We start from the raw sequence: 22,902 nt of genomic DNA, 5'->3' as shown, positions 1-22,902 counted from the left end.
AAATGTTAAAAAAAAGTGATCCCCAAAGGTGTGTGAGGCCCCTCCCGGCTCCAATGGCCCCAATAGAGCCAGCCCTGGCAGCCAAAATCCTCCAGAACTCAACCACCACCAGGCTCACAGCTGCTCTCCACACACTGATGAGCCTCACCCAAGAGTGAACGTATTCCTGGACTGTGCAGCCACATTCTTGGCCATGCGACATCTCATACTTTATACCACCAATATACCAAGAATACCACACCACATTTGATTGGAAAGGCAACCAATCTCAGTGGGTAATATATTTATACAGGTATATATAAGAACACAAGGCTCAATCTTTAACATGTTACTACTAATCTCTTACGAAGTGCTTGATGGTTCCTGAATGAAATTCAACAATCTTCACATGCTTTCTTCTTAAAAACCATTTTTGTTTCATTTTTAGCGGATTATTCATAACAAGCAATACAAAATAAATTATTTCAGTTCTTCTTGGGAGGCAAGGTTTGGGGTTCGGGATGAAAATGTGCCAGTGGGAAGGAGTAATGGTGGTGGGATTGGTGTTTGAATAGTAAATGTAATCAAATATTGTGAACAACTTTATAAAAAAAAATTGAAAATAAAAAATAAGTGACCTCTGAGAACAGAGCCAAGACTAGCCCTAAGCTACTACTAGGTATGGCCGAAAACAGAAAAAGAAAACCAGAGAGTTCTAAGGTATCTGAAGGTCTGAGACAAAATATAAATTAGCTTTAATATGGGTTGGGGAAGGGAGGAGGCATTAAGAGGAGGCTTGCTATTTCTGTAATAGCACCATGTAAACCTATGGGAGAAAACATTAACGAACAGTCCAGCTCAGCAAGAGCCATTGAAAACAGCTGATTTTTCAGCAGAGGTCTGTTCATTTATTCTTTCACGGGTTGCAGGCTGAATTCTTCTCCTACCTACTTATTTAACAATCTTTGAGTGATTAAGGCCTTTCCCCAGTCATCTAATTTAAATAGTGCTAAATTCTTAATTAAAACACACTATAAAAAATGATGAACAACCAAATTCAGGTGCTGCATAATTTATTTACATTTATGTAACAGCTTTCCCCAAGGAACTCAAGGCATTTTGCAAAACTAAAATTATCTAGCAGATATTAATCTTCATAAAATTCTCAGAAAACAGACAAGAATATAAGAGGCATAATCAATAACAAGTCCCTTACCTTCACACATACATACTTTCCCTCCCACAAATCCAAGTGTGTACCACTATTAGGTCTAAGTGACAGATCCAAAGAGAAACAAAAATTCTTATAGGTAAGAATTTTCAGAAAATTATCTCAAATAGAAAACGAGCTAATGACTCTTCCATCACACTATGAAAAAAAGAGGACGGAGGCGGGAGGAGGATGTGAGAGTAAGAAGAGGAGAAAGAGTAAGAACAACAACAACAACAACCTTTTCCCACTCCAAACTAAACTTAAGACCAACTTAAAAAAATACACTTCAAGGTAAAAAAAATAGTCACTGAATACAAATATCATATTTATTTCTTCCGTGCTTCTGATGAATTCTGCGCAAGTCTATCAGGAACCACACTTTGGGGAGGAACCAGTGCAGGCTACATCTCAATCTCCTGAGTGCTTTTTTTTTTCTTTTTGCTTTTTGGGTCACACCCAGAGATGCTCGGGGGTCATTCCTGGCTCTGAAATCAGGAATCACTCCTAGCGGTGCTTGCGGGACCATATGGGATGCCGGGGATCGAACCCAGGTCGGCCGTGTGCAAGGCAAACACCCTACTCGCTATGCTATCGCTCCAGTCCCCAATCTCCTGAGTGCTTTTGAGAAACGTATTATCAACTGAACTGAGATCTCAGAACGTGACCTTATGTGGAAATAGTGTCATTGAAGATATAGTTCATTAAGATGAGATGATTATAGACACTTAATCCAATACACATAGCCCTCATAAGAAAAGTATTTCAAAAAAAGAAAAATACAGGGACAATTTATGATGACAAAAGCAGAGACTGCAGTCAAGCTGCTTCAAGTCAAGAAATACTAGACTGTCAAGAAAGTGCTCAGAGATAAGAATACCCTTAGTTTGAAAATAAGGGAAGTTTGCTAGTGTCTTCATTTCAGCATTATAGCTTATTTCTAGCACAATACAAAAACACAACTCACTTTATTGAGACAATATATGATGTTTACTTGTTCTTTACAGACAATGCTTTTCACAAATTGAAGGTTTATGTCAACATAAAGCAGTCTACGGTTATTTCTCCAACAGCACTCTGCAGCACTGTTGTGCTCACTTTACACACATGTTGCCTCTCTTTAAGGGAAGAGGCGTTAGAGAAGCAGTGCTCTGCGGACCATATGATGTCAAAGATTGAACGAACCAGGTCAGCCACATGCAAGGTAAGCACCCTAGCCCCTGTAATATCTTTCCAGCCCCTCAGTATATTTTTTTTTCTATTTAACGTTCTTTTTTTTTAAAATTTTTATTAGTGAAACACCATGAGGTACAGTTGTCGACTTACAAATTTTTGTGCTTGGATTTCGGTCATACCATGATCAAATACCCATCCCTCCACCAGTGCCCATTTTTCACCACCAAGGATAATATCCCTCCCCCCACATTCCCCCCATCCCCCACCTGACACTGTGGCATTTCCTTTTGTTTTCTCTCTCCTTTTGGGTGTTGTGATCAGCAAAAGAGGCACTGAGTGGCAAACATATTCAGTCCAGTCTACTTTCAACCTGCATCTCCCCTCCTGGGAGGATCCTCCAAACACCCTCCATTTGGTGCTCCCTTCTCTATCTGAACTGTCCTTTCCCCTAGAATACCTGGCTGGCCTCTTAGCTATGGAGTAATCCTCCTGGTGTTGATCTCAGCTATTCTTGGGTATTAATCTCATATTTTGTTATTTTATATCCCCCAGATGAATGCAATCTTTCTATGTCTTTCCCTCTCTTTCTGACTCATTTCGCTTAACATGATACTTTCCATATTGTACCACTTGTATGTAAAGTTCATGACTTCATCTTTTCTAAGAGCTACATAGTACTCCATTGTGTAGATATACCAAAGTTTCTTTAACCAGTCATCTGTTCTTGGGCACTCAGGTTTCTTCCAGTTTCTGGCTACTGTAAAGAGTGCTGCAATGAACAAACAAGTGCAAATGTCACTTCGACTACACATTTTTGCCTCTTTGGGATATATTCCCAGGAGTGGTATCGCTGGGTCAAATGGGAGCTCAATTTCTAATTTTTTGAGGAACGTCCATACTGTTTTCCAAAAGGGCTGAACCAGTCGGCATTCCCACCAACAGTGAAGGAGTGTCCCTTTCTTGCCACATCCGCACCAGCATCGGTTGCTTTTGTTCTTTTGAACAAAAAAGGATATTTTTAGCGATCAAGTGTTTTTCAGCCCACACACCTGCACTCTACCACAGTGAGGTATACCCAGTTCCATAACTCCTGAACTCTGCACACTGCCACACCCTCCCCAACAGTAGACCCAATTGGGAAGTTGCATCAAAGTCCACCAAACTCCATGAGTAAAGACAAATGCTCTGAGGGCTCACACAACACCAACCAGCTCTATAAACCCTCAGACAATAACTTTAGTGACACAATTCTTAGGATATTTAATGAGATCAAAGGAACAACAGCACAGGTAGTCAGCAAAATCAGCAGTGTAGAATAAAGAATGAGTAATGAGATGAGGAAAATACATGCAGAAATGAAGAGCATGGTAGGAGATTTTTAAAAATTCAATAGATACTCTGACAGCAGGTTAACAGCAGCTGAGCAAAAGATCAAGGAGTTCCAAGATGAGATGAAGGAAACCCTAAAAAACAACAGGTGGAAAATAGTCTGAAGAGATATGAACAGCATACCAAAGCAGTATGGGATGAGCTCAAGAGGAACAATATAAGACTCCTGGAGTCTCTGAAGAACAAAAGACAAATTAGATGAAAAAATAATAAAGAAATAATAAATAGGAATTTCATAGACTTGAGGAGTACAGGCACCAAGATCTCATATACTGTTCCAAAGAACACAAAAACATTTATCCAAAGACACAAGATCATCACAATACCATTTACAATTTTCAAGATGTAGAAATAACCCAAATGCCCAACCAACAGATGGTCAAGTGGGTCAAGAAATTATAGTATACACAATGGAATACTATTCAGTTATGATAAGATTAATTTTATACTGTTTATTATAACTTGCCCCCCTCCCCTTGGAGAGCCCGGCAAACTACCAAGAGTATCTCACCTGCACAGCAAAACCTGGCAAGATACCTGTGATGTATTCGATATGCCAAACACAGTAACAAGTGTCACAATGGAGATGTTACTGGGCCCGCTTGAGCAAATCGATGAACAGTGGGAGGACAGGGACAGTGAAGATTATAACTTGGATGGAACTGGAGGGTATCATGCTGAATGAAATAAAATAGTAAAAGATAAATACCAGATAATCTCACTCATATGCAAAGTATAAAGAAACAAAGGGAGGGATTAAACAATCCCAGTGGTAAGAACATGTTGAGATAAGAACAAAACTGTGAACTGGGGGGCCAGAGTGATAGTACAACAGGTAGGGCAACAGGATTGACCCGGGTTCAATCCCCGGCATCCCACATAGTCCCCCAAGCACCGCTAGGAGTAATTCCTGAATGCAGAGCCAGGAGTAACCCCTAAGCATTGCTGGGTGTGACCAAAAAAAGCAGGGGAAAAAAAAAAGAAAAAACTGGAACTGGGGTGATGGAGGGCCAGTGCTGTGGGGAGGGGCATGGATCATGGTAGAGGAATTTTGAAACACTGATGGAGGGAATGGGTAGTACTCTGAAACTGCAATATAAAAATGACAATACTATTATAAACTATAATACCTCAAAATATTTTTAAATACAAATAAAGTCAAATAAAGTTTGGGTTGGGGAAATAGTTTAAAGAACTGCAGCACATGCCTTTCGTGCAAGACAAGACCACAGTTCAGCAAAGGGTCAGTCCCTCAAGCACCACTAGGGGTAGCCCTGGTGGCCTCCAATACCTCTGGTCTGAACAGCACTGCAGTACCAGGACTGAGGCGATTTCAGGCCCACACCCAGGTCAAGTATGGCCAGGAATGAATCCTGGACACCTTGAGACCAAAAAAAAAAAAAAAGAGTAAGATTTTGTGTGGTGGTAACATTTCAGGAACACCTTGAAAAATGGTACAAAGGAGAGAAAAAAAACAGGCTTGCTGGCCTCATGATTCTGTAAAAACAATGCTCTCAGACAAACCTGCTGCACAAGTAAATTTTAAAGAAATTACCTCTGAAACTATTCCCACTAGTTCAATTATTAGCCTTTGTTCCTATTTTAAAATTAAAAGGTTCAAGAGAACCCTGACCTGTGCCTGTGCTGGTATAACCATTTTTTCAAAGAGCTAATATTGAAGGAAAGCAGTATGGAAAAAGCTATCTGATTCTACAATCCATCCATTTCTCCTTTTAAGTGTCTGACTATAATCCACAGCAGACATACTTAGCAAACTTTAAAATACAGCCTCTCAACATTGTTACAATTAAGTCACTCTGAAATGTCATGAAAAGCAATCTAGCCCCATTAAAATCTTCATGCTCTCATTAAAAAAGCACTTAAAGACTTGAAAATGTTCCTAATACATTATTTAAAGACACAAGATGTACAGTGACTAAAATCCTTATATAAAGAAGAATAGTAGCAGTCAACTTTTTTTTTAATGTGCAAATTTGTGTCATAATTGGGTAATTGGCAAACTGCAGGTAGCAGTCAGGTTGTAGTATACTAGTTTAATAAAAGTGGGGTGTGGCTTTTACCACCCATAGACCATCCATATCATATTTTAGTTTAAAGCCATTTCTCCTTTCTTCTAAGGTTTCCAAGACCAAGAAGGGGGAAAGACTAAATAGCTTTAAAAAAAACATTTTACAGATGGCTGGAGCAATAGCACAGTGGGTAGGGTGCCTTGAACATGACCAACCCAGGTTGGATTCCTCTGTCCCTCTCCAAGAGCCCGGCAAGCTACCGAGAGTATCCCACCCGCACAGCAGAACCTGGCAAGCTCTCCGTGGCGTATTCGACATGCCAAAAACAGTAACAAGTCTCACAATGTAGACGTTACTTGTGCCTACTCGAGCAAAATCAATGAACAACAGGAGGACAGTGCTACAGACCATTTCAGAAGACATCCCATACCACCAACCATCATCACTGCAATCATAACCTCTGATCCTTTTGGTTCCTCCCTTTGAATTAAGGATCACTACTATTTATCTGTTACCATTCAGTGATCATAACCAGTGTTAAGAAGCCTAGCTAAATCCCCTAAGGGAATAGCAAGAGGCCCAGACTGAAAGACTCTTTTCCACTCCTCCCTTCTCACAAAAACCTACTCAATCTTACAAAAAAATTGAGTTCTGAACTCTGAGTCTGACACCTAGTTTCATGCGCAGCTATACAATCTCCTCAGTACTGAGAACCACATCTCAAGATGACCCAAAAGTTCCAGATGTTGTCAAGATGACCCAAAGGGCAGGTTTCACAGGTCTAAATTTGTTTAGTGTTTCATAATTATTAAAAACGTTGAGTTTGCATAAAAGATAAGATTTGCGACACTTCTCTTCCCTATGATTTTGTGTCACTTCATAATGCTCTCAACCTAATTTATAAAATAAAGGGATAGATTCAAATTATAAAGATCTTTCCTCTAAGTCAGTTGAGTCTACCTCTAGCAATTAAATGACAGTACGATGCAAACTATCAAAAACAAATCTTACGTAGCTTAAAATTATTAGGGAAAAGAGGCTTCAGAAATTAAATATTTGTTTTCAAACAGATGGAAGATGATGATAATTTTCTTTTCACATCCCAATCCTCTAAGAGTTCTAATGTATTATATCAGTTGTTTGCAACCTCTTAAAACTTGACAAGTACCTGTCTGTGAACTGGAAGCTGAGAAACACTGCAAAAGCTTGAGTTACACGAATGAAACTAAATAAATAAATGTAACTGGTTAATCAAACTGTCATTCGTTGAGTATCTATTACATGTTTTGAAATGTTGATGATATATTCTTTTTTAGATAGATATAAATATCCCGTATTTAACAAAACAAAAATTAGAAATGTAGAAGGAAAAAAAGAGTACTAAGCCCTAGGAGATAGTAAGGGAGGAAGGGAGGGAGGGAGGGAGGGAGAGAGGGAGAGAGGGAGGGAGGGAGGGAGGGAGGAAGGAAGGAAGGAAGGAAGGAAGGAAGGAAGGAAGGAAGGAAGGATTTTAAAAGTAAAAAATGGTAAAATACAGGAAGAAATTAAGAATGCACAACAAAAAGCTCTCACCATAAAGGTTTCTCAAAGTGCAGCACTTTGTTTTCATTAAGTGCTCAGTTTGGTAGTCCAGCACTCAAAAACCAAAAGTACAGGTTCCCAAACTTACTTAGCCTTTCACCCTCCACCCCCAACACTGTGCTCCCCACCTTTGCAGGGAAAAAGAATTTACTCAAAGTCCCCTCTGAATAACAAACCTGTTTAAGAGATAAAACAGAAAGCACCCCTGCCCTAATTGCACCTACCTCTTCTACAACCCCCCCACACACACACATACACAGGCACGCACACGTTCTTTCTCTCTCTCTCTCTCTCTCTCTCTCTCTCTCTCTCTCTCTCACACACACACACACACACCCCATTTAGTGCATGTTGTCCCTCCTGCCAGTATGGTCAGTATTACCCACTTTGGGGAACAGTTTTAGTTCATCATTTTGCAAGGGGAAGGGGGAGAACCAGAGACCATCTACAAATAGCTGACAGAAGCTCAATAAAGAATAAAAATGACTATAATTCAACACTACTTTCAACAGAAGGCTCACTTGCAGTCAAAGTGGGGGTTCAATGTCATCCTAAAACATTTGTACTTGGCTGTCAACGCTGCTACAATCCATTGAAACAAAACCTTGTCTTCATAAATATCTGGTCTTTGTGTGGGTGTGTGCGGCTAAGGAGGAGGAAGAATGGGACATGGAGGCACAGGATGAAAACCGTGGGCCTGAAGCTCTAACAGAAAAGGATTTTCAATCATTTTCCAATCAATTTACTGAAGCTCATACTATAAAATACAGATTCACATGAAGACATAAACAAAAAATTTTAATATAGTTTCTTTTCCATGTATGTGGCTAACAGATTCTTTAGGCTATCTCATAATCAGTGCCCCAGTGGTATTCATGCCTTTGCATGATGCTCTCCCCTTGCATGTGGGTGCATGTAGCTTCTAACCTGTAGGGATCAGTAAAATCAAAAACATACGTGGTTATATGATTACATTACAGAAAATTGTAGTGTCTGTAGTTCTCCTACCATTAGCCTTAGTTGTTCTTCTCATCAACCCCCACCACTGACTATAAGAGTCTACAGCAGCAAGAACCTGAGTTAGCTTGATAATGGAGTGAATACTCTTCCCAGGAATACTGTTAACGACAGAGTTTGATGCACGCAAGGTCTCAACACAGAACACACCAAAGTGTCAGCTTTCCCCCACCACTGTCCTAAGGAGCCCTCTCATCCACCTCTCCATCCACCCCAATTCAGTTCCATAGATAATTTCCAAGTTCTATGACTGTGACAATTTCTTATTCTGTTACCATGTTTCTTTATACCCCCATATATGCAAGAGATTGTTCCATATCTGTCCTTTTCCTTCTGACTGACTTCACTCAGCAAGGTAACTGAACAACCAACATCTTACCTGCAGCTTTGCCAAGAAACCAGCTAAGCTCTACCTAGGCTCCAAAACCATAGAAACTATGAGATAGTAAATACATTTTTAAACTACAAAAAATATTAATTTGTGCTAAGACTATTGCTCAGCAACAGAAAACTGATTCAAGATAAAAATTCTTAAATGTACCATTTTAAATGTTTTAAAATACTCCTTTCCCTGACATATCAACATCTGTTTGGGATTGTGTGCACAAGTAGGTGGAGATATTTTAATCTTGGAAGAGAACAGAAAGAAGTCTAAAATAAATGCCTAGAATGGTAAGCACAGAGTTTTTAGAAATCATAATTATATCAAATGACTACTGAGGACAATGAAATTCTGAAAGGCTCCATAATGTATCCAAAGATACATAGCACAAATATTTATCTTAAAGCGAGGAACCAACTTCTACACACAAGGCCTTTCCACCAAGACAATTCTTTTATCCAAATGCAGACACTCAAAACATATCTATCAAATATGATTATTTCTAGATTTAGGAAGAGAAGCTCAACCAAATATGCCTTGCATAAATATTACCTAGGTTTTTTCAGTTAAAACTTAGCAGCACCTCACTGAATTTGGTTATGAAGAAAAATGAGATGAATTTGTTCCAATTCATGAATATAGACAAGATTGTTTGGCTATCACATTTTTCTTTCCCTCAAAAAAAAAAAACAAGAATAGGATAAGAACTGCAGCCTTTTGAAAGTTTCAGATAACTTAGTTTAACTGCATGAAAAGAAGTCTTATTACTACAAAATGAAGAGAGGGAGAGGGTGGGGGATGCTACATGAACAAAGCCATTTAACCTAAAAAGGTATCCACTTTTAGACCTTCTCCATGGAAGTGAATCCTCTCTAGAGAATCCGGGAATGTCAGCATTAGAAGTAACTGCTAATTCTGGCCCAACCTCCTCTGTTATTGGAAGATTAAGTAACTCGCCCAAGGACACAAGAAAATTAAATACAAAACCTTTTGAGGCTGACTTCCAGTTTAGTAATTTCCATTGCACCATGCTGGGAATCACTCTGCCCCCAATTGTATATGATTACAAATGCTCAAAATGAAAGTATATGCTTTAAAGAGAAGTTAAATACCTTAACATTGAGCCTCAAAAACAGCATACTATGAGGAATAAAATGCCAAACTGGACTCAGCACATCGACAACACAGTACAAGATATAAGAAAAATATTCTGGAAATAAAACAATGACAATTTTGCAGTTCTGGGGTTCAAATCTAGGTAATATTTATGCAAGGCATATTCCCAACAGTTGAGGCATATCCCTGGCCCATGAATGACTTTCATAGTCCTAATTCTTTGTTCAAAGTCTAAAGAAAACAGTTTTCTGACTGTGGGTATTGACAAAGGCCGGGAGACATGGCAACTCTGGGAATTGATGGGTAACGGTACGTGTAGTGTCTAAAGGTGCTCAAGTCATACTGGACAAAGGTGGCTTTGCTATGCAACAAAGTCTTACATATACAAGGAAAATTGTCATAAAGCTAAAGACAGACAAACAATCAAGTCTCTAATGGGACTACTGATGATACAATTCATTCAGGAGTAAGGAAGTTATAAAGAGACCTAGTTATTTGAATCTGGACATCTGAGTAATATTTTTATCTGAAGGATCATAGGGGAACAGTAAATTCAGTTTTTGGCTTATTGAATGAACCACCCTGTTCTAAATGGAGGGTGATACAGAAAGAGCATTTCTTCCTTTGTCTTGTTTCTCTTGTTTAGATATTAATCACAGCATTGCTATAATCTGTTTACACATTTATCATTTACATATTTATTTCCTCCACTGGACAACCAGCTCTTCATGGAGCTGACACAGACTGCTTTCACAGTTACTCTGCAAAATCCATACCTGAAATGACAAGCCTTGGCACTAGTTAAAAGGTCACCAATTGACTTCTATAAGTAGCAATGAGGTCACTTGTAACTTCCTTTAATCTTTTTACCACCTAACCCTAAAGTCCCCAATAAAGCACTTTTCTTATTTGGGATAGGGGTAGGGTTAGAAGGCCTCCCAAGCAGTGCTCAGGGAGCTGGGTGGCTACTCGCAGCAATACTCAGTCAACCAAACTGGATAGTTCAGAGTTCAGGCCAGCAATGTGGTACTTCTTGGGCTTGGCAGGGTTGAAGGGCCTTCAGGGCTATATCTGGCAGTGCAGGAACGGGAGGTGGGCTTCGCGACAGGGTTCAAGCTAGGGTTCTGGCATCATGCCAGGCACGCACCACAATCATTTTTAAAAGGAGGGAAAACAAATACTACAGATGAGTACACCACAATTTCATACAAGGTTGCCAGGTATGCTTAACATATATACACATAAACACACATATGTGTATGCATACATATATACTCTCCATCAGTGTTTAATTATTCCTGTTACCAACTAATGTTGTCACTTCTATTTGTTTCACATTGCTATTCCTTATAGGAACTACTCTTAATATATCAAAATTCTACAAGGGCGTAAATAACTATTCGCCATGAACAGGATTCTGAGTTCAAGTAAGTCTTGGGTTAAACAAGGTTATTTTAAGAGATGTGCCTCAGTGCTTTCAGTGTACTAATATGAAAGTGAATTCTCATGGCCGGATGTTCCATTTATGAGCCTTCACTTAGCCCTAGAGCATCCTAGTCCCATTCATACATGGAAGGTAAGGAATATTTTTTGAAATTTTTTTCAATTCATAGGAGATTATCTTCGGGAGGCCAAAGTTCTTGTGTCATTGATACTGGACACTTATTTCTCTTATAGACCCTAAGCACCTGGGAGATGTTTTATAAGTGACTGCTAGCAACTAGACTGATCACAGCAAGTCTGTATTTTATAAGCAACTACTAGCAACTAGATTGAACACAGGGAAGTCTACAGACATGAAAATTCCCATGAAAGCCAACCGAATATTAACAAAATGGTCTGCTTTCTAGTCAAGTTTCTACTTGACTTTGGTTAGTTAGTCATGGTGAACTTCTATGAAGAAATGAATTTCTTTTCTATGAAGAAAAGAAATAAATTCTAGAAGTTCTTTAGAAAATATCCATCTTAACCCCCCTGAATTTCCTAAAAACAAATCAAAGCCAAAGGTGTAAGGTAAACAACATATTCAACCTGGCATTTCTCCCATTTATAGTCAATAGTTTTATAAAATACTAGCATTCTTGTTGCCACTGATATCTTAAAAAGGTAAGAAGTCATTTCATCAGAGATGATTCTTCCAAGCACTGTTATAAAAGCTTTCATTTCAGTTACCTCCAAGCCCATCTCCAAGAAGCATAGAATGACAGAGGCAACCAGGGAAAATAAACAGCACTGCCCAAGAGTTTCAACCAACAAATATCAAATAGTTCCTTTGGAGATTAGAATAAATCCTTTACCTTATTATTAGAAAATTTTTAAAAAAAAAAACAGGAGAGTGGGTATAACATCCCACTCTGAAGTACACAGCTTGCTCTCTCTAATCTATGAATAACCCTGAATCAGTGGCTAATTCTTCCCCATCTGTTAACAAAGGGATAGACTTAATGTTACAAAGACCCTTGAGGGTCTCACATTCTGATTTCATTAAATTTATGCCACCAACAATGACTTTCCATTCTTTCTCTTGGGTTATAGCCAGTTGTTCCTTTTTGAGTTGAGATCTGCTGCTACATTTGTCTCAAGTACTGACTGTTACAGGACATAAAATAGTAAGTACTCCCTAGGTACATTTTATTATACTTCCTATCATTTAACATACAATAAAGAGATATACTATGAAATATTACAAAACCTAAGAGTACAGTATCCCATGCTAGTCTAACTACAAAGTGACCAATTTTCAGAATCAGAAAGTTTAATAAAACACTACGTCATGGGGCAGGGGAAAATACAGAAATGTTTAAACTCTAATTCCCCTGTTCTCCATATTCTAAAGTCAGTTTTGGCACTGACGAACTAAAGCATTACAATCAGAAACTGTCGTCGAATGCTGCTTCTACAGGAAAAGAAGGTGTGGGTGCACTCCACCAATGAAGAAAAACACAGGCTGCAGACAGGCAGCACCTGGATCTGGGTAGAAGTCTTGGCTTTACCTGCTTGATTTCCAGAGCAGGTAAGAGTCTACTTGAATCATCAGGTTAGAGGTCAGTGTGATGCATTTTAACATCCGAAGTCAATGGATTTTGTTGCAAGTAAATTTAAAACATCCACTAAGAATTAAAGCAGAGAAATGAAGAAAGAAGGGGTAGGGGGTGAAGAAGGTGAATTAGGGGTATGCTGAAATTTAGTACAATCTGAGGTTGTATTATTAGAGAGCAGAAAGAGCATTTTGGAAAACCTATGTGATATATTAAATGAGTTTACTACTGACTTTAAATATAAGCAGAGCTCAACTCTAGAACCATAAGAATCTCATAAGTACAGTGGTAAAAAAAATTCCCAGTTTGGCTTGGAATATTAGCTTGCTCTTGAGCAAGACACCACTGAATCATGTTAAGTCTGTTTCGTTAAATAAAGAGATAAAATAAAATGGAGGGGGACTGCACCAGATTTATTTAGACATTGTTTTCTCTTTTTTTCAATTTTTTAAAAAATTTTTATTGAATTGCCATGAGATAGTTATAAAGCTTTCATGTCTGAGTTTCAATCATACAATGATCAAACACCCATCCTTCCACCAGTGCACATTCTTCACCACCAACGTCCCCAGTATCCGCACTCCCCCATCCCAACCCTTCCCCTGTATGGGGGCAGACTACTTCCCCCATACTCTCTACTTTTGGGTATTATGGTCTGCAATACAGATACTGAGAGGCTATCATGTTTGACTATCATGTTATCTACTTTCAGCACACATCTCCCATCCTGAATGATTCCTCCAACCATCATTGTCTTAGTGATCCCTTCTCTATTCCAGCTGCCTTCTCCCCCAGCTCATGAGACAGGCTTCCAACTATGAGCAATATTCCTGGCCCTTGTGTCTACTGTCCTTGGGTGTCGGTCTCATATTAGACATTATTTTCTAATAGCCACTTTTGTGTGTGTGCGCGCGCATGTGTGAGAGAGTATGGTGTATGTCAGTCTGTATGTGTTTGTGCTCACTCATTCACTTAGTGAACAATGCAAACCTGTTTGGTATCAAACTTCATGTCAACATCCGGACTACGTAAAGGCAGAATATAAGATTTAACACCAGCTCTACAGAATTTCAAACTAGTGGTTTGAGACATGCAGAAAACAGACCAGCAGTGATACTCAGTAGACAACATGTTGTGATGACTACTCCAAAACTTACCTTACTAGAGTTGCTAGAGTTTATCGTGCTTCAGTAATGATGGATATTTCCCTGCCAGAAGGTACAAATAAGGCCAGAACAGTAGATAAGGCACTTGCCTTGCATGCAGCCAATCAGATTTGATCCATGGCACCCCATTCAGTCTCACGAGCCCCCGCCCCCCAGGAGTAATCCCTGAGCACAGAGCGAGGAGTAAACCAAGAGCACAGCCCAAAAAGTAAGGCCCAAAAGTAACAAACAGAAAGAATAAGCAGATTTTTCATACTGCAAGTGAATGAAAAAAAAGGTTCAACTTCTGAGAAGTTCAATTTATAAATATGTATTGAAACTTTTTAATATATATTGCCCCTGTCCAGGGTGGAGCGATAGCACAGCATTAGGGCGTTTGTCTTGCACGCAGCCGGCCCAGCCGAGCCGGGTTCGATTCCTCCTCCCCTCTCAGAGCGCCCGGCAAGCTGCCAAGAGTATCTAGCCCACGCGGCAAAGCCTGGCAAGCTCTTTTTTTTTTAATTTTTTTGCTCGAGCGGGCCCAGTAACGTCTCCATTGGAGACTTTGTTGTTACTGTGTCTGGCATATCGAATACTCTCGGTAGCTTGCCGGGTTCTCCGAGAGAGGCGGAGGAATCGAACTCGGGTTGGCCATGTTGGCCGCTTGTAAGGCGAACGCCCTACCACTGTGCTATCGCTCCAGCCCAAAAAAAAAAAAATTGAATCACCGTGAGATAGTGAATCACCGTGAGATAGTTATAAAACTTTCATGTCTGAGATGTGATGTATTCAATATGCCAAACACAGTAACAAGTCTCACAATGGAGACGTTACTGGGTCCGCTGGAGGAAATCGATGAACAACAGGAGGACAGTGCCACAGTGCAGTGCCCTTGTCCAAGTCATTCAATAGTTAAATTTACAATTTATCTGTTGATAATAATTATAGTGCAACAGATTTGGTAACAAGAAATTAGTGAGAGCGTGCACATGTGGGCGTGTGTGTGGTGTGTGTTTGTGTGTGTGTTTCAGTGCTGATGATAATACCCAAAACACAGAAAAAGTTTTTGTCAAATGATAACAAACTGATTAAATAGGCTTTTATAGTCTATTCATACAAAAGGTACATATGATGTGCTGTAAAACACAGCTTTATGAAATGAGGCATTTCCAGTTTACTAAGGAGGGATAAAGTAGACTGCAACTCAACTTTTATGGTGTGACCTCATTTTTTGTAAAAAATCATGTAGAAAAACTTGGGCTGGAGCAATAGCACAGTGGGTAAGGCGTTTGCCTTGCATGCAGCCAACATGGCCGACCGGAGTTCGATTCCTCTGCCCCTCTCGGAGAGCCCGGCAAGCTATGGAGAGTATCTTGCCCGCAGGGCAAAGCCTGGCAAGCTACCCATGACATATTCAATATGCCAAACACAGTAACAACAAGTCTCAGGATGGAGACGTTACTGGGACCGCTCAAGCAAACCGATGAACAACAGGAGGACCGTGACCACAGAAAAACTTGCATAATCCCTCATACAGAGTCAAAGTATAAAAAGGCCAAAAGTACACAGAAAGTATCATGCTAAGTGAAATGAGTCAGAAAGAGAGGGATAGACAAAGAAAGACTGCACTCACTGGGGAATATAAAGTAACAGAATGGGAGATGAACACCCAAGAATAGCAGAGTTAAGTACCAACAGGTTAGTTCCACGGTTTGGAAACTGGCCTCACAAGCTGGGGGAGAGGGATAGAGAAGGGAACACCAGGTAAAGGGTGTTCTGAGGACCAGCTCAGGATGGCAGATATGTGCTGAAAGTAGTTCATAGACCAAACATGATGGCCAGTCAATACCTCTGTTGCAGAACACAACACCCAAAAGGAGAGAGAACAAAAGGGAATGCCCTGCCACAGAGGTGAAGTAGGGGGAAAAGGGTAGAGGGTGGGGATGGTGGGAGGTATACTGGGATTATTGGTGGTGGAGAATGGGCACTGGTAGAGGAATGGTACTCGATCATTGTGTGACTGGAAAGCAAGCACAAAAGTTTGTAACTCTGTAATTGTACCTCACGGTGATTCACTAAAAAAAAAAAAAAAAAGAAAAGAAAAGAAAAAGAAAAAAGAGTACTTTGAAAAATGTGAGGAGAGAGAAAAAAATAGACATATGTGTTCAAGGGAAAAATATGGGATTTTCTCAAGGGAAAAAGGCTTTTGTTTTGATCAGGAAATTAAAGTAGGCATATAGCATTTTAGTACCAGAGTAGGTAGAAAGAAAAGAAACTGTGGCTGTCTACACCAAAGGAGAGCCCTGTGTCCCACCAAAGTGAGTGTAAATTGTTTGGCTGTCTCCACTACTGTGGCTTAATTATCATCAAAACAAAGACTCTGTAAAAGGCCACACATATATGGGCTGGAGTCTAATTGAGATAGCTGTAAATTAATTACCTAATGTTGTCAAACTGGGCAAAAATAATCAACCCCACTTACAGAGATACGAAGCTGATCCTAAAGGTAAGCAAGAGAGAAATACTGGTAGTGGCAAATGTTTAATTTTGCAAAATACAGAGACAGAAGCTTTCCAAGCCATTGCTGATTCATGACAGATTTCCTTGCCAAGACTTGATTTGTTAACATCCCCGCCTCCTTTCCCAGTTTAAGTACCTCCTTTGGCAGAGAAAATAAAGCATTTCCATTCTCTTTCCTCTTAATCCGTAAAACTTCAGTTCTGAGATGAAGGAATCAGTGCCAAGTGCCTGAAGAGACGGGACACTAAGTTAGGGCCACACACTACTCCACAGTAACCTCTGCTACTGTGAGCCTGAAGAACTCATTTCAGCTTTTAGGTAAGTACGAGGTCACATGCACACCTCCACCCCCTACTCTTTTTCCCCAAAGCATCTCGGCTTTTTACAAAATACCTATTTACTGTAATGATGTATCACCAGTGTAGGTCTGTAGTTAGCTGAAGACCATATTATTACTTTTGGGCATGCTTTTTCAGTCATCACAAAATACTTTTTCTGTACCAAAATTAGCAGTTGTTTTAAACAAAAGAGGTGGAAAGTACTTTACAATTGTAAAGTATAAACATCTTTTTAAAGATGTCCCTTAAGTAACTTGAAATAAAAATTTATATATACCAAGTGGTCTGAATTTCATTCTTATCTTGATGTGCAAAAACACAGGCAAACACCAATAAAATGTCAGGTCCCGCCTTCAGGACCAGAGATATAGTATATGTAAGGTGGTTGCCTAGTGGCTGTTGATACTGGTCTCCCTGAGTACTGCCAGGGGAAAACCCCTTCCCAAACATAACCAGGTGTGGCCCCAACACCCTAACCCTGAAAAAAGAATGCTGGCTTCTAAATGACCTAACCTCAAACTATGAAAAGAAAACTAGACACCAAGAATGAATCATTCATGGATTAAAATAGTTTTGTTTCATTCGATCTAAATAATCATAAAATGAAATACTAATCCACAGAATACAAGACTTAGTTCCTAAAAAAAAATAGTTTACTCCTAAGAATTCTTTAAAAGAATTTACAAGGAGTAGTTCTGGATTTTGAAACATGACTAGTTACCCAAAGTGCTTGACCTTGAAAATTATCTAACATATATAATTCTCTGGGATAAAGAGACCTCAAAGTTCACTAACTCCTGGCACTAAAACCCCATTACAATAATACAGGTACGTGGCAAATGAAGCTGTTTGAACACTGCAGCAACTAGAATTCAAGAGCCTGAGACTCCACTATTAGAAATCAATTTTTTCAACCAAATGACAAGCTGCCTCTCAGGGGAACAAGAATGGCCTTTTGGAACTGGAGAGATAGTACAGCGGGTAGAGCATTTGCCTTGCATGTGGTCAACCCTGCTTCAATCCCAGGAATCTCGTATGGTACTCAAGTCCCTCCAGGAATGATCTCTGAGTTCAGAACTACAAGTCAGTGCTGAACACAGCCAGGTAAGGGCCAAAAGGAACAACAACAAAAAACAGCCATCTGAGATTTGTAGTCTTCTTCCTAAAACCCACCCTGTGTAAATACAAGGATAGCTATCATGAATCATCCTGAGTCACCTCTTCTATGCGAGAAACATTCCCAGATCTGCTTTTCATACAATTTAGTGTTTAATCTTTCACAATTCCTGTTCCCTCTTCCCTCATGCCCACAAATCCTGCTTCTTAAGATAATTGATAGTCATAAACTTCCAAATAGTGCCTCCACCTATCTACAGTGATAACTACTTAATTAAAACTGGCTATGGAAGGGGACTGAAGAAATAATATAGTGTGTAGTACAGTTTGCCTTGTACAAAGCAGACCTGGGTTCAGTCACCAATACTACATGTGGTCCCAATCCCTGACAGGAGTGATTCCTGAGCACAGAGTCAAGAGTAAGCTGTAAGCACAGCAGATGTGGCAAAAAAAAAAAAGGCAGGCTATGGGTGGCATCTATTTGATGAGCAAATGCCTCTATGTGAAGAAGCCTGTACTGCTATCATATTTCTTTCCAGACTCCAGTGAAAACAAAGCATTAAATTTTCTATTAAAAAGTACAATAATATACAATAGAACATACTATATTAATAACAATAAAGTAATATTAATAAGATAATTTAAAACTAATAAAAACCTCTCAATTTTCACTCCATTTAAATTTTTCTAAATGAAAATTAAGTTTTGTAGTTCCGCCATAAAGTTTTATTTATAAATGTTAAATTCTAGATAGATAAGATTTTAAAGAACTACAGAATATGAGCTTGCTCAGTTGTATGTGAACACGAATCATACAACTGATCTAACAATACATTTTATTTTTCCAAAGCATGTATCATATTTTAATCTATTTACTCCAGATTAAGTCCATCTTCTGTTCTCTTGGGGATCCAAAGTTCCAAGACAATAAACACATCCAATTAATCCAATACTTACTGTCTGTTACATGCTCAATATGCTAAATAATGACAAGATTACAAAATACTAGAAGACAAACCACTGTCCAATAAGTTGAAAGTTTAAATCTACTTTGGAGATAAAATATTTTTTAAGAATAATGCATAAAAAAACAAGGTAATAAAATAACTTGTATAAACATCTTAACTGTCTATACAGACATGATTTCAGAAACATCAAGAGCCCTAACTTACTCCTTCCCCAAAAAGAACTATATTTTTTAAATGCCAAATAACTTTGCCATTCATAATTTCAGTGACTGCCTTCTTCCTATAAATCTATCAGATTTTTAAATTTAACATTACTAGAGTTACTATATTTTACAATTTATTCCCCAAAGAAACACAAAAAGAAGAGACGAGAGCAGAGTAGAGGAAAAGAATGAAGGAGAGTATAGGGAAGGGCTTAATTAAACTTGAATAAAAAGTTATCCTTAGAGATAAAAAAAAATTATACATATGGGTTTAATATTTCTCTAAGCAAACCTTTCACAGCAGTTCAAGATAAACATCTCTAATATCTAATTCTGTTTTGTGATAAACATAGTTACTTGGGGATTTAAGAATTAAGGAAGAATAAGCCAGCAGTACTACAGGCAAAGTTATTTTGTAATTAGGCAATTCAATGGACATGCTGGGGATAGAATACAATAAAAATAAGATAATTAGTCTTCATGTTTATCATAGGGTGAAGTTATTATCTGTAATTCAGAAAATTATATACTGTATGAAAACTGGAGTGGACCTTGCTAAGATACAGACTGACCACTGAACTGATTTACTATTCTTTAATACCAGTTTGATACAGTTCACCACATAACTCTATAACCCTAGGTCTTGTTCTGACCACAACCTAGATGTACAACCATTTTGTCTTCTGGTGAAATATTTTAAATGAAGCAGAAAACAGGTGCAATTCTTAAATTGCTATTGCCTCTCAAAGGGTCAGAAACATCACAGGGCAAGATACACATTGCCCTCTTCACTGTTTTCAAACAGCTGTACAAGCCCTAGACCTTGGTTCTTAACCTTTAATGGGTCACTGACCCCTTAGAGAAATGGATGAACGCAAGACAAACTGTGTACACAAAATCTTCTGCCCGTGACTTTTAGGATGTTTGTGAATCTGTTAAAGCCAAAGTCAAAATCATTTTAGCCAGTCTGAATTACAAAAGGTAGGGGCTGTGGATATATTCTGCTAACTATAACCTCATATGTAACCAATTGTTTTATCTACTCCAGAGGCAAGCAGATAAAACACACACACACACACACACACACACACACACACACACACACTCAATATTTCTTTCTCTTACTGTTTACTAAATCTTATTTTAATATAAAATCACTTTAGGTGCTCCTAATCTGACCCTCTGAGACTCTTGATTCAGTAGCTCTTGAGTCTATTCAAGAAATGATATTTTCCTAAAGTTCCTTGATGATCAGGAAACCACTTGTGTACATTAACTCAGTAAAATAAAATCTTATTTCTGTCCTAAAAAGGGTATCTTTTTGCAAGGGTATCTGCTGTACTATCTCTCTGCAAGTACCTATCCCTAGTTTGATCCCCAGCAATAGTAGAATTGACTCCTGAATACAAAGTTAAGAATAAGCCATTAAACACTGCCTGACGTGGCTCAAAAATAAGTGAAAAAACAAGATTAAAAAACAGAATATGTATTCATTTTGACCAAATATTTTTTAATTACATTGTTTATTGTAGATCTGGAGATATTAATACATAATTTGAGGATTTTGCTAATAGCCTAGACTTAAATATTAACTTAATATATGATAAAATACAAAATTTTATTTGTGATATTAAAATTGCCTAGCTTTGGATATTTTTTTAAAATATTCAAAGTATGGCATAAAATTAAATGGACATTTTAATGACATAAAATTTGTCAACATATTCTTTTACATATAATATTTTGCCATTCTATCTTAGAAATCTTTGTCTAACAATAGATGAAAAAACACTAGAAGTTTTTTAGTTTGAGATTTCACAATTCAGTTTATAAACTGCTTTGAGTTAATTATTGCATATTATGTGTACTATCAATAAAAACCATTTTGCTTTTGCATAAATACATCCACTTATTCCATTTTCAATATTATTGTTGGTGGTGTTGTTGTTTTGGGGGCTATTCCTGGCTGGGCTCAGGGCTTACTATTGTCTCTACCTCTAAGGGATCATTCCTGGGAGGACTGCATGAGGTGTCTGGGATCAAACCTTGATTAGCAGCATACAAGGCAAGCACCATACCCACTGTTCTATCTCTCTGGTCCCCATAAGCAATTTTTGACGCTGCTATGGAGTGATAGCACAACGGTAGGGCGTTTGCCTTGCACGCAGCCAACATGGCTGACCCGAGTTCGATTCCTCCACCCCTCTCAGAGAGCCCGGCAAGCTACCGAGAGTATCTCGCCCGCACGGCAGGGCCTGGCAAGCCACCCATGATGTATTCGATATGCCAAACATAGTAACAACAAAGTCTCCAATGGAGACATTACTGGGCCCGCTCGAGCAAATAGTTTATCATTAAATTTTATTTAATTTCATTCAATAGATTTTGAACTGAAAATCTATTATTATATATCTATATAAGGTGTGGATCTTTTCCTACTCTATTTTTAATCTATAATACTATATTCATTAAACTGATAAGAACAGATACTACACTTGATCTTAACCAAGAGGCTGAGAAGCGGAGAGCCCGGCAAGCTACCAAGAGTATCTCGCCCGCAGGGCAGAGCCTGGCAAGCTATCCGTGACGTATTCGATATGCCAAACACAGTAACAACAAGTCTCACAATGGAGATGCTACTGGGCCCGCTCGAGCAAATCGATGAACAACAGGAGAGCAGTGACAGTGGCAGTCCTAAAATATTTCTCCTAATATGTGCATCCTTGCATTGCACAAAAAAAAATAAATAAAGGAAATGAAGTTTTTTGTTGGGTGTTGTTTGTTTTGTTTTCCCTGAAAGGTCATGCTGTGATTCGAAACCAGACGTTTACTCAAGGTTAAAGTTTACAGCAAGCAAGCGGTTTAGCACAGCTGCTAGTAGATCTCCACACCCTTAGAAACACAGCTTTGCTAAACCTTTTTGTCAGATTCTAAAGACTTAAACCATAAATTAGTAATGAATATGTCCTAATTTAGAGAGAAATTCTTGAAACGAATAAAATTTTATTTCACAATATAAATCCCTTTAGAGTCAGCCAGGAGGGCAAAATTAATAAATAAAATTAATAAAAATTCCTTCAAGCGCTGGAGAGTTAGTACAGCAGGTAGGATGTGGCCTTACATGCGGCCGACCTGAGTTTTATCCCTGGCACCATAAATGATCCCCCAAGCACTGCCAGGAGTAATTCCTGAGTGTAGAGCCTGGAATAACCCATGAACATCACCAGGTATGGCCTAAAAACAACAAAAATATAAATATAAAATATTTAAAAATAAAAATCTCTGATGGTATAACTTATACCCAATTTTTAAGAACTGGTGATTAAGAGACAACTTAAACTACCTGATTACTTCAATTTCTTATTTTCTACAAAACTAAAATTTTAAAACTGTATTTCCATTTTCATTTCTGTTTTCTACAGTTCACTGTAATAATTCATTCCTTCATATGATAAATGATACTGGGCCTTGGACAATGTGCCAGGTCTCCCTGCCCCTGCAAAATACAAACTACAACCAGCCCTGTCTGTCCTTGTGTTTGCCACACTCTGTATCGAATGTTATCTTAGGGAATCATTTCACGAAAACACAAATTCCTTACTGAGGCCAAGTCAGGACTATAGTTTCTATTGAGTGAGGGTAAATCTCATTATAATAATCTCTCATCATCAGCAGAAGCATGGCATGTATGCTG

The 22,902-nt window shown here is 38.6% G+C and overlaps 1 protein-coding gene and 1 pseudogene across 5 annotated transcripts in view; both read right to left on the bottom strand.

Annotated features, from left to right (window-relative positions):
• Positions 1 to 22,902, bottom strand: part of AUTS2 (activator of transcription and developmental regulator AUTS2) — a 1,241,040-nt gene that overhangs the window by 1,186,139 nt on the left and 31,999 nt on the right. The window lies entirely within an intron of this gene.
• Positions 21,625 to 21,733, bottom strand: LOC130045032 (uncharacterized; annotated as a pseudogene).

The sequence above is a fragment of the Sorex fumeus genome, unplaced genomic scaffold (assembly GCF_029834395.1).
Source record: "Sorex fumeus unplaced genomic scaffold, SorFum_2.1 ptg000126l, whole genome shotgun sequence".
NCBI classification, from domain to species: domain Eukaryota; kingdom Metazoa; phylum Chordata; class Mammalia; order Eulipotyphla; family Soricidae; genus Sorex; species Sorex fumeus.
The sequence above is the reverse complement of the archived record's forward strand: the minus strand, read 5'-3'. Positions and strand labels throughout refer to the sequence as shown.